The sequence below is a fragment of the Papio anubis genome, chromosome 12 (genome assembly GCF_008728515.1).
Source record: "Papio anubis isolate 15944 chromosome 12, Panubis1.0, whole genome shotgun sequence".
Classification (NCBI taxonomy): Eukaryota; Metazoa; Chordata; class Mammalia; order Primates; family Cercopithecidae; genus Papio; species Papio anubis.
Window position 1 is genome coordinate 41,982,926 of NC_044987.1, and position 11,987 is coordinate 41,994,912.

Genomic DNA, 11,987 nt, shown 5'->3' on the forward strand with positions numbered 1-11,987 from the left:
CTTCTATACTCAATACAACATTTATAGACATGTACACCCTTGCCTCCTGCCCTCAGCCTCTGGTCAAGCACTCACCTCCTTTGAAAGAACACTCTCCTGCCTCCTCCATCCTATGTGCCCTGCCACAGTTCTCCTCTTCAAAGGCCCTTTAACCCCATCCCCTTCATAGGGCCTTCACAGATGCTGTCAGTTACTGAAAAGGAATGATAGCTTCAAGATGGAGTTTGGCTCAACCTAGAGGCACCCAAGTTCAACACAGGCACTTTTCCATCAAAAGTTGCTCCGGGCACTGAAAAAGTAAAGGAGGCTCAGGGAAGTATCAGTAAGAAACAGGGGCAGAAATAGGATTTGAAGTGGCAGGCAAAATGTCCAGGGGCTAGTAGAGCCCATTTCAGGAATAAATGAGTTGGAACTTGAACGAGAAAAATTGTTGTGGAAAGAGGTTGTGAAATAAAGAAAGCAAACTGGTCTTTCTCACTGGTCATTGCAAGGAGAACTAGATGTATTCCAAAGACTGTACAGAGTACAGGCAAAGGAAAATTTCTGAGACATGTGCATCTCCCTGACAGCACAGTCAAAAAAAGTTGGCCAGAGAGCCCAGTAATACATTACTTAAAGGTTTGCTCACTTATGGACAAAGGGGCACCAGGCACAGCTGACAGCCTGTAATGCCAGTCAGACCTGCGTTCACAACTTCTTCCATCACACTTGTTGGCTGATTCAGGCACAGGCTCTTTCACTGTCTAAATGTCAGTGTCTTCACTTGTCAAACAGGGAGGAAAAAACAGCAGCTGAGTATCAGGAGGAGCTATGAGGGCTCAGCTCGCTGCCTGGCCCTCCGCCTGGGGCTCGGCCCATGACCTGCCCCTTGCCTTAGCATTTCACCTACCCCACTTACAGATGGAGAGTTGACTCAGTCCTCAAGAGAACAAAAACAGAAGATACAGCCAAGAGGAAAGGGAAACAAATTTTCAATGTTTTGAGGTAGATTGTCACTCAATAAAATGCAACAATATAATTTTAAGCAAAACACAATATTTCAGAAAGCTTCCTCTTCAAGTCTGCTTAGAGACAAAAATGTAAGATCTCTTAAAGTTGTTCATGCAAATTTCATAAATCCACGTAAGCACACAATTCCTCAGTTACCATACACATGGTCACTTGCCAATAAAACAGGGGGAAGTTGAAAAAATAATTCAGATGCTTAATGCAGGCCTAGATCACTGCAGAAACAGACTGAAAGAGGCTCAACAGATATTTAAACAACAAATTAAAACCTCCTAATACAGAACCAGACATCTTACCTTATTTTGCAGACAATAAAAACTGAATAAATGGAAACTGAATATTTTCTTATCAAAAATAGAAAAAAAATTACTTGTTAATGTTTAGGCTCTCAGCAATATGAAACTACTAAATAGCAAGCCACCAAAATTAAGGTTAAATTCAAAGTGATATTCAAGTTATAGTTAAGTTACAACATTAAAAGTGGTATTTGACAAAAAACTGAAGAATTATTCTTTGAGATGTATTTCAATAAAAGCATCCAATCCAAACCTGAGGAATAACTGGTCTGCCCTTTTGAAACACACATTTCTATTGGATAGTGTAATATCAATGGGCAGGAGAATTATCTGAGACAGGAAAACATCCGTTAATGGAAAATGAGAAAGTTAATAAACAAAATCATACTGGGTATTTTATGAGCTCTGCTGAAAATACCATTCATAGAAATAAAATATCATCGTTATGACTGAGCATAATAAACCTATTACTAGTCTTAAAGGCTATGTGTGATAGAAATCATTTAAATCAATTGAGTTACTGTTTCTTAGCAATTTGATAAAAAGGAAAAATAGTGTAATTGGGAATCAAGTGCTCCTTTGGGAGCTTAAAACAAGCCAGCTGGGTTTGTAAGTGCACTTTAATCTGTTTGTATATTTTTCCCTTGTATTATAAAAAGGAAAGGCACGAAAGATTTACTGAGTCAAGGTGCCATAGTACTGAAATCTGTAGAATTTAAATTATTAGTAAAGATTTAGTTATGATGGATAGTTCTGTCTACTCTCAACCCCCGCATCAAGGAGTTGAAAAGTTGACTGAGAGCTGATTCTTGCCATGTCTTCTGGAACTGCTGAATCCTTCAGGACCAGAACTTTGATGTGAAATTCCACTCGATACTAAGTTGAGTGGGAGACAAGAAGAGGGGTTCTAGGATGTCCCCCTGAACTAAGACTGAGCATAGCTCTCCACATGCAATCTTGGTTCAGCGTTTTCTAACACTGCATCCTTACTGAGCGATATATAAAAGTGTGGCCACTTTTGGGAAAGCAGAAACCATGATGTATGGACTTACCAAAAAGACTTTTTCCATTTATGATTTATAATTATCATCCATAAGTCATCCTAATAAATACTAAGCACCAGTAAAATGCTAAGGCAGGAGTCAGCAAAGTTTTTCTGTAAAGAGTCAAATTGTGAATATTTTCGGCTTTGTGTGTCAGATGGTCTCTGTGCCAACTACTTAGACTCTGCCCTTGAATGACAAAACCTGTGTTCCATTAAAACTTTATTTACAAAATCAGACAGCCAGACTGCAGGCTTTACTTTGTTGACCCTTGCTCTTACAATCACCTACAGAAATAAGAACGGGCATAAAATCGAAATGGACTTTCTGTGTTCCTCCTTTCTTGGTTATTCTTAAGGAAATGATCTCTCATATAAACCAAATTTCCTATATTCCTGAAGACACTAAGAGGTTAAGAGGTTATCCTCTCAAGACGGCAAGTGTCCTATGAGCCAACAGGCTATGATTTCATCATTTAGCCTGAGGAATGGCAGGAAGTCTCCCAGATAAAAAAGTCCATCTGAAATCGACTCACTAGATCCTGATTCTCATTTATCTCCTTTAAGACTAGTCAGGGTCCCTGGCTTTAGTGACAGGTACACAGCTGGAGGTTAAGAAATATAAAGTATGGGAAAAGCAGAAAGTGGACATTCAAAATACCAATCCAATCATGAAAATAAGCACTATTGCGACACACCTAAGGATTAAAGAAAGCTGAGGTCTAAAAGAAATATAAAGATACTCCCTTATCTCTGCTCTGTATCTTCCAATTAGTCTTCATGGGAATTTTCAGTTTTTTCAAGCCCCTAACTCTCTGTTCTAGGCATCCTATATCGGAATTAACAAAAACTGGAGCCCCATGAATAGTCCTGGATCTATGCAAGTTAATTAGATCCCTCTCACCTGCCACCTATTAAGTTTCCCCAGAAGTCATGTCTATTTAGAAATGTGGAAGTCCTTTAAACAACATTTAAGAATGCTACACAAAGATGAAAATAGGAGCACAGCACAACATCATGACACATAAAAAGTTAATAGCAACACAAACGTTAAGCTTTTAAGAAAGTTGTTTTATAATTTGATCACTTACATAAGGAAAATCAAATCCAGAGGTCACAGAGCAGCTCTGGTTTCCAAAGGAGCACTAATAAATGAGAACGGAATATGAATTGGGGGTAGCAGAACAAGGAGCCTGTGACCAAGAGCTTTCACTCAGGGAATGTAAGTCAGGGGTCTGGTGGAGAGGGGTCTAGGGAAACACTGAAGTTCCTTTTGAAAACTCTTTTGCTTTATCTGTAATATTTAAAAGACAGATTGTTATTTGGCTTGGAGGTCCAGATACTATAAAAATGTTTTCTCTCCAGGCCCAGTGATTTCCTAAAAGCTGTCATAGGCACAATTTTGTTTTGGAAAGACTGCAAGCATTGTAAGGACAGGGCTCTCTCTTGGTTATTTACCAACAGCACCTAGGGCAATTCCCAGCAAGATATGCCCATAAAAACCAACTTTTGGAAACAGCTTTGATTCAGAAAAGAATCCAAGGAAATTCCCTAAGCAAACTACATTATGCATCTGTCACTGCAGACAGAAATGAGCACACACAGGTATGCACCCTCTTGGCATGGTCCCCAGAGTGGTAGGGCCAATAAGCAGTTCAGATAGGTCCTGGGGAGGCAAGAACAGTGAGGCAGGCTCACTGTAAGTAGCATCCTTACCAAAGGTGCTCGTAGCCTTCTGATGACTTGGCCTGCAGCAGGGTCACATTTGGAGGATAACAACCAGGACCACAGCAAGACATGGAGTCTGATCGATGCCAGGAATTATTATCATTAAGTATTTGTTTTCTCTTTGTGTGTGTGTGGGGTGGGGGGGTGTTTAACTTTTTCACTGAAGTTTGTTGTTGCTGTTGTTGTAATTATTCCTAAGTAATTATTTAAAAATTTTTTTTTCTAGCCCACCAAAAGTTGGCTTCTTTAAGGTCTAAGGGGACCATTATCTAAAATGCATTCACTAAATGATGGATTTACTAAGAGATTTGCTAATTGACATGAAATACCTCGGTTATCCAGTATGAGGAAATTTTCCAGACACAAGAATTATTCTCCTTCATTTGTGGAAATCAATTAAAAGATGCTTTGATTGTTGATGGAATAGAGTTGGAAGAGAATTTAGATAATCTACATACAAAAAACTCATTTTGATCAAGAGGCAAGTGGGACTTCAACAACTGACTTGCTTAAGGTCACACTCCCAATCAGTGAGGAGGAGACTAGAATTCCCACCTGAAAATCATCCTGCTACCCCTCCCCCCTCATTGACGCAACAGGAATTCATTAAGCACCTGCTGGTTTAAAGGTAAAGCACCTTCTATTCCTACTGCTACTGTTCTCTCCTGAGTTTAAGGAGAATAGTTCTCACCTGAGTTTAAGGACAACCATCACTTGGAGATCCACAGTGAGCTGCAATGGTTCTGTGTCATATTCTGGAAAGTCAGGGTCTATTACTTTATGTGTTTTGTTGTTTTGTTTTACTTTTAAATGTTCAGTTAGTCAATTTTCTCTCATCAAGAGTGGTTTAAGACTAAAAAACTTCCCACCTATGAAACTTTGCCCATGCTATGGCTCTGTCCAGTTTATTTTCCATTGTGTATCTTTTTCCTTTCTATTGAGTTCACATTCACCTGTCAAATGGCTTCCGATATCAATTCCCCTCTGAAGATTTCCCTGATTCATATACTCCTTCTCTAGGAATGATAACAATGACCTCTCCCAGGCTTATTATTTACCTTAAGCATATTTCTGTGGCTAAAATCACTCATTACACTACTCTGTATTTATTGGTTTAGACACCTGTCTTCTGACTGTATTATATGTTCTAAGAGGACAGAGACCATATCTTCTCATTTTGTTATCCCCGTAACTCAGCATTGCACCTAAGAGGCATCCAATACGTATTATACTGAATTTGAGAGTGTGTACAATTTAAAATAGAGTCCGTGTAATGAGTTTAGTTATCTAATGAGAAACACAACCCTGTTGTCAGCTGACAGTGAACTCTTCCCCACAGCTGTGATTTAGAAATAACTTGCATAATAGGTTAGCATTTTTAAAATAGGAAATGAACCACAACAAAATGACCATGGATTCTTATGAACTGTCAAAACAGCAGGTTATGCAAAAACAGTGATGTGTAGAAATTCACCTCTAAACCCAAAAAGAGAGCTTATAGAATCAAACAGTTGCCTCTATACCTTCATTATCCTTTATTCTCCTACTCCGGCCCTGATTTTGTCCTGTCTGACTGGTATTTTCCAAGGCACACATCCAAGCTGCCCTGGCGAAAGGCCCTAGGACACGACCTAACTTCCCACATCTGTCCTGGTGCTCATCATCATCTGCTCCAACCAAAGGTCAGACGCATCAATCTTTCCCAGCAGGATGTGGACAGATCTGCATCTGTAAAGGATGCTAGAGGAGTCATCCAGAGAGTCTCACCAATTTCTGTCTGCGTTCACCCTCTTAACTGGAGCTTGCTATACAAGGGCATCTCACAGGTGACCTCATGCCCCACTAAAATCTCATTACTTAGATGTTAACTGCTTTCCAAGGACTGGCTTTCTATTTGAACCGTTTTTATGTCCCAAGTAAGTCAGTGTTGTTTAGTCGATAAAGCACTGACAAAATTTGGAAATAATCTGAACCAAGTGGCTCTTCAAGTGGTTTCTTAGATGTACTTAAGAAAACATCATATCCATTTTCCCAATTAGAGAAAAATGTATAAAATACACTATCCATTTTCCCAATTAGAGAACAGTGTATAAAATACACTAACTTGAGTGCCATATAAATTAATTATCATTGATTGATGTTAATGTGGAAGGGTTTTTTTTTTTTTTTTTTTTTTGGCTTCCAGGAGACTGCGTAACTGTGTGGAGATGGTTGGCTCTGAATCACATGGAATAGGGTTTAAAACAAAACAAAAGATAGCCAGGCATGGTGGCACTTGCTTGTAGGTCCAGCTATCTGGGAGGCTAAGGAGGGAGTATCCATTAAGTTCAGAAGTTTGAGGTCAGCCTAGGCAACACAGACACCTAATCTCTAAAAAACAAAACAAAACAAAACAAAACAAAAAGGAAAAATGCTTATGCTGAAAGATTGGTACTTTTTCTAATACAATTATTCACACATTTATCAACTTTGAGGTGATAGCAGCTATAATAAAGCACATTTCAGGGCCCAATTTGCACCTTGCAAAGCTAGCAGAAACAGGGAAACCCCCCAAAATTAGTCCTGGGTGTCAGATGCTTTGAACCATCTGCCGGCAAATGGATTTATGCCTACTATCCTTTCCAACACTACAAATGTTATTTTTCCAACCACAGCAATCCAGTGTCTTCTTAAACCACAGCCACTGGCATCTGAAGCATAGAGGTAGAGTACAGTCTAATAAGGCCCCACATTTCCGAAACGATGGCCAACATGAAGTGAATCAAATGCAATCCTGCTGCTCCAGTGATGCAGGAGGACAGATTAGCTAATGGCCTGAGGCATCTGTTCCCACTCCAAGGCTCCTGATTCCATGCCCATCCTTATTCAGACATGCCAAGAACACACAAACATCTAGGAATGTAATACCCAAGGCATATAACAAATGAAGAGGCTGATCAATCTGTGGAATGTCCTCAGCACTCACTGCCAAATAAACTAGATCAAACGAGAACACATTTTAATTTGTGAAATGGCAGGATTATTCTAGGTTTGTAACTTATAAAGAGAACAAGTTAAACAAGCACCATGGCTATCCACACTGAAACTGGCAGGAAAATCCATTTTTCTTTTCCCAGCACGTCAGGGAAAGAAAGTTTGGTATTTTTCAATTCAGAATGTCCTAAAGCAGCGATGTCACTGCAGAAATATTAAAATATAAGCCAAATGTATCTAAGTAAGTGTATTCTTCAGATTTTTTTTTTTTGAGACGGAGTCTCGCAATGTCACCCGGGCTGGAGTGCAGTGGCTTGTTCTCAGCTCACTGCAAGCTCCGCCTTCCAGGTTGACGCCATTCTCCTGCCTCAGCCTCCAGAGTAGCTGGGACTACAGGCGCCTGCCACCACGCCGGCTGATTTTTTGTGTTTTTAGTAGAGACGGTGTTTCACTGTGTTAGCCAGGATGGTCTCGATCACCTGACCTAGTGATCCGCCTGCCTCAGCCTCCCAAAGTGCTGGGATTATAAGCGTGAGCCACTGTGCCCAGCCTATTCTTCAGATTTTTAAAAGCCCAGTGACGAGACGGTAGTGTGTTTTGTTCTCCTGCTGAGAAAATTATTCTTTTATTGTATACAGCTTTGTCGAGCATGTTTCCGAAACAGAAAATCATCCAAGCCCATGTGTTGTATTTCTCCTAGGCAAAGAAGTAGTAGAGAAATACAAAACTGATGCAATGCTTTAAAAAAGTAAAATAAGAAATGACAAGCTACATTTAAAATTTTACAAAAGTAACTACATTTTATTTTGCAATGAAAAGCCACCAATGACTTAGCTTAGCAAAAGAAAAATGACCCAGGAAGTATAACTTTCTAATTGACTTAAAGTACTCTGTATTGACCAGATCACCAAATCCATGGGATATTTTTCTAGTTCTCTTTTTAAGCATCAAACTCTCAATTGTTCTCTAGTTTCTGGAGCAGTTGTGGTTTCATGAAAGGTTCTAGTTCCTCAATCATGAATTGGTTGGGGATAAGAGGCAGGTGTCCATGATCTCTCTCAGCTTGTTTTTAGATATGTGAATTTTGTCGTTAGCAAGATAACTCAAAGCAAAGCCTAAGGAGTGAAGCCAAGAGTGACAAGGATAGAAAATGATATCTCAGTATGCCAAACAAGAGGAAATCATTAACCAAGCAGCAACCCACCAAAGAAGGGCGCATAAGGCAGCACCCCCAGACCTCCAAATGCAAAATGCAAAACAGACAGACAAAGTGGGTGTGGCTGTTACCTGTTTCTATAGCAACTCCTGGAAGGACAACCTGTGTCAGGATCACCAACATGCATGCACAGATCCCAGAATCAGGGGCAGAATTGAACCAATAAAACTGTGTCTGCTTCGTGAGAGGACTCACTGAGACCAGCCATGCCTTCATCTCAGTTCTGCTAAGAAATTTTCCTCTCCCGCCTGTTAACATATATGGAAATAATATTCTTGGTGAAAGCTCAAATGATTATATAGAAAAGTGTCTTAAATTTTCAACTTTGTACTGTTCAGCAAACTCGCCCTGATACTATTTCCTTTTTTTATTGCTTTTAGTTCAAGCAGGAAAAGCTGAAATTCTAGACATTCAGTTGAGTATGAAGGGGCCTCTTATGGCAAGATCCAGCATAGGGAAAGCCAATTCAGACAGAGGAAGCTCTCAAAACTGAACCTTTCCTTTATCCCCTTTCCACAAAAACAAGAAAATAATAAGAACACAGAGGTGTAGATGGAGAAAAATGTGACCCCATTTAACAGGTGTTATCTAAATAAACTAGGGCTCATTGAACAAATGATCATAGTGATTAAAAGGTACAGATGAGACAGAATACTCAACATTAAATAATAACCACCATTTGCTAAACATCTACTATGTTCTTTTATATATAACACCTTATCATCACAATAAATTTCAGGAAAGAGGAATGCCATTCTCCCTATTGCATAGATGATCATGGACCCCACTTGTCTGGCCTTATGCTTCAACAAAAATGTTTTCAAACACAGAAGGGATCCTTCATTGACATTAAAATTGTATAGAATATGATTTCATCCATATGACATATGTAAAAGGCAAAATTATGGAAACTGTAAGAAGATCAGTGATTGACAGGGGTTGGGGTGTAGAAGGAAGAACAGGCCAAACACAGGATTTTTAGCTCAGTGAAAATAGTCTGAATACTATAACATTGGATACATGTCATTATACATTTGTCTAAACCCACAGAATGTCCAGTACCAAGGGTGAGCCCTAATGTAAACTGTAGGAGTTGGGTGAGTATGATGTGTCAATGTAGGTTCATCAGTTGTAATAACCATACCACTCTGGTGTTGGGGGTATTGACCACGGAGAAGGCTGTGCATGTGTGTGTAAGAGGGTATATGGGAAATCTCTGCTTACCTCTCTGTTTTACTGTGAACATAGAACTTCTCTAAAAATATAAAGTCTTATATTAAATATATATATGTGTGTTTGTGTGTGTGTGTGTGCATATATATATATATATATATATATATATATATATATATATATATCTCACCACCATGATAGTTGGAGTCTTTTACTCTTTGTTAAGAAAACATAAGAAGATAAAATTGTAGATTGTGAATTTTGCTAATTCTTATTACAGCTAAATATGTTAGAAAAAAGTAATATATCTATGTGGGAATCATAAAAGTTATTGAGTCTCCAGACAATGGTTGGTACCTATATAGATCTAAGAATCCCATGTGAATGTGAACATTTCCAATCTTCCATGAGTCAAAGGGCAACAGGTTACACATCCTATCCTACATTCTGCTACTTTGCTAGGTAAACTCTCAAAAAATAAATAAATAAATAAAAAAGGCCAGGTCCGGTGGCTCATGCCTGTAATCCCAGCACTTTGGGAGGCTGAGGCGGGTGGATCACGAGGTCAGGAGATCGAGACCATCCTGGCCAACATGGTGAAACTCCGTCTCTACTAAAAATACAAAAATTAGCTGGGTGTGGTGGCATGCACCTATCATCCCAGCTACTCAGGAGGCTGAGGCAGGAGAACTGCTTGAACCCAGGAGGTGGAGATTGCAGTGAGCCTAGATCGCACCACTGCACTCCAGCCTGGCAATGGACCGAGATTCTGTCTCAAAAAATAAATAATAATAATAATAATAACATGTTGGGGATAAGATGCCCATCCACTCCTGCAGAGGCAAAGATATCAACACAGCACCAGGTTTAGTTTGGTTCTTTGTATCTTTGGAGAAATATGAAAAATTTGGGGAAAGCCCAGACAAGAGCAATGAAAATGATGAAAGGGTTGGAATGTAAGAGAAAAGGCTGACGAATAAGGATTAATTAGCTTGGGGAACAAAAGACTGTGGGGAACTTAATATCCTCCTTGAAATATGGCAAAGGCTATTATACAAAATATGATCACCATGATTCACAATTCCACCGAGAATGCAAACAGAGGAAACAGGCTTATGAGAAGACACGATGAATTTAGATTCAGAAAAGATAAATCTTTTATTGTAAGAGTTGGAGGCACAAAAAAAAAAAAAAAAAAATAGTTGGAGGCACTAAAATAGGTGGCAACTTAAAGACTTTGCAAACTTCGCTTTCCTGCAGGGCATATTCCTATTCCGTCGGCCCTTCCCACCCAACTTAAACACTGCCTCCTCTGAGAATCCCTGGATTCTCTCCTTCCACACTAAACTGAGCCAGTGTTTTTCAGTGTCACCAGAAGGGCTTGTCAAAAAACAGATTCCTGGGTCTCGCCCTGAGAAAAGGTTCAAGTGGGCCCTGTGAAATTGTATTTCTTACAAGTGGTGGGTATGTAGACACGCTTTCAGAAGCAATGAACTAGACACAATGTCTCCCTACACTTACCTGTCATGAAAATGCATCTGTACTTCTTTGGGCACTTGACACTGCTCTTATACCACAGCATTTTATATAATTGCCTACTAGATTTTGGTCTGATGAGACTTTGAAATTCCTACAATGCCTAGCAGAGTGACACATGGCAGGGCTCAAAAAACATTACCATTAACTTTTTTCTTAGAAAATTAAGGTCAGTGTAACTTGCCTAGAGGCCTTCACTGATTTTATCATCATATATATATATCTCATATATATATCTCATATATATCATATATAAAATATATATCTCTCATATATAATATATATCATATACAAAATATATATCATATATAAAATATATATCATATAATATATCATATATAAAATATATATCATATAAAATATATATCATATATAATATATATCATATAATACATATCATATATTATATATCATATATATAAAATATATCATATATAATATATAAAATATATATCATATATATCATATATAAAATATATATCATATATAAAAAATATATATATTTTAACCCTGTTTCCTTGCCTAAGAGACTCCACACCTTTAAGACCTTCAATGTATGCATTTGAAGTTGTCCCGTATACCAACAGTATGTAATGTACAAAATAAAAATAAAATTGAGTATGATATGTAAAAATTTCCACCCCATAAGGTTTATTTTCCTCATTAGAGCTTTGGCTTATGTCCCCAAGATTATATTCCAAGAAAATGGCAGGAAAGGAGCCACATTTTTTATTTATTGTTTATTTTGCCTGGTTCTGGCAGGGAGGCCAGGGAGGTCAATGAGCAAATAAGGACCTGGCATATCTGAAATCATGCTGGTTGCAGCTGAAGTCTGGGCCAGAAACTGATCTGGAAAATTATTCCGTACACTCGCTCCCTCTTCTCATCAGCTACTAAGCTTACTTGTTAGCTAAGAACAAAAAGCCAAAAAAAGGACACAAGAATGTACAGCAGCAAAAATAAGAACTCCCTAATGGAAAAACTGGAGAATGTCTCTTGGGCTTCAAGTTGACTC

General features: G+C 38.6%; 1 protein-coding gene across 5 annotated transcripts in view; it reads right to left on the reverse strand.

Moving 5' to 3' along the window:
* The window catches only part of FAT3 (FAT atypical cadherin 3), a 703,955-nt gene that overhangs the window by 487,915 nt on the left and 204,053 nt on the right, over positions 1-11,987 (reverse strand). The window lies entirely within an intron of this gene.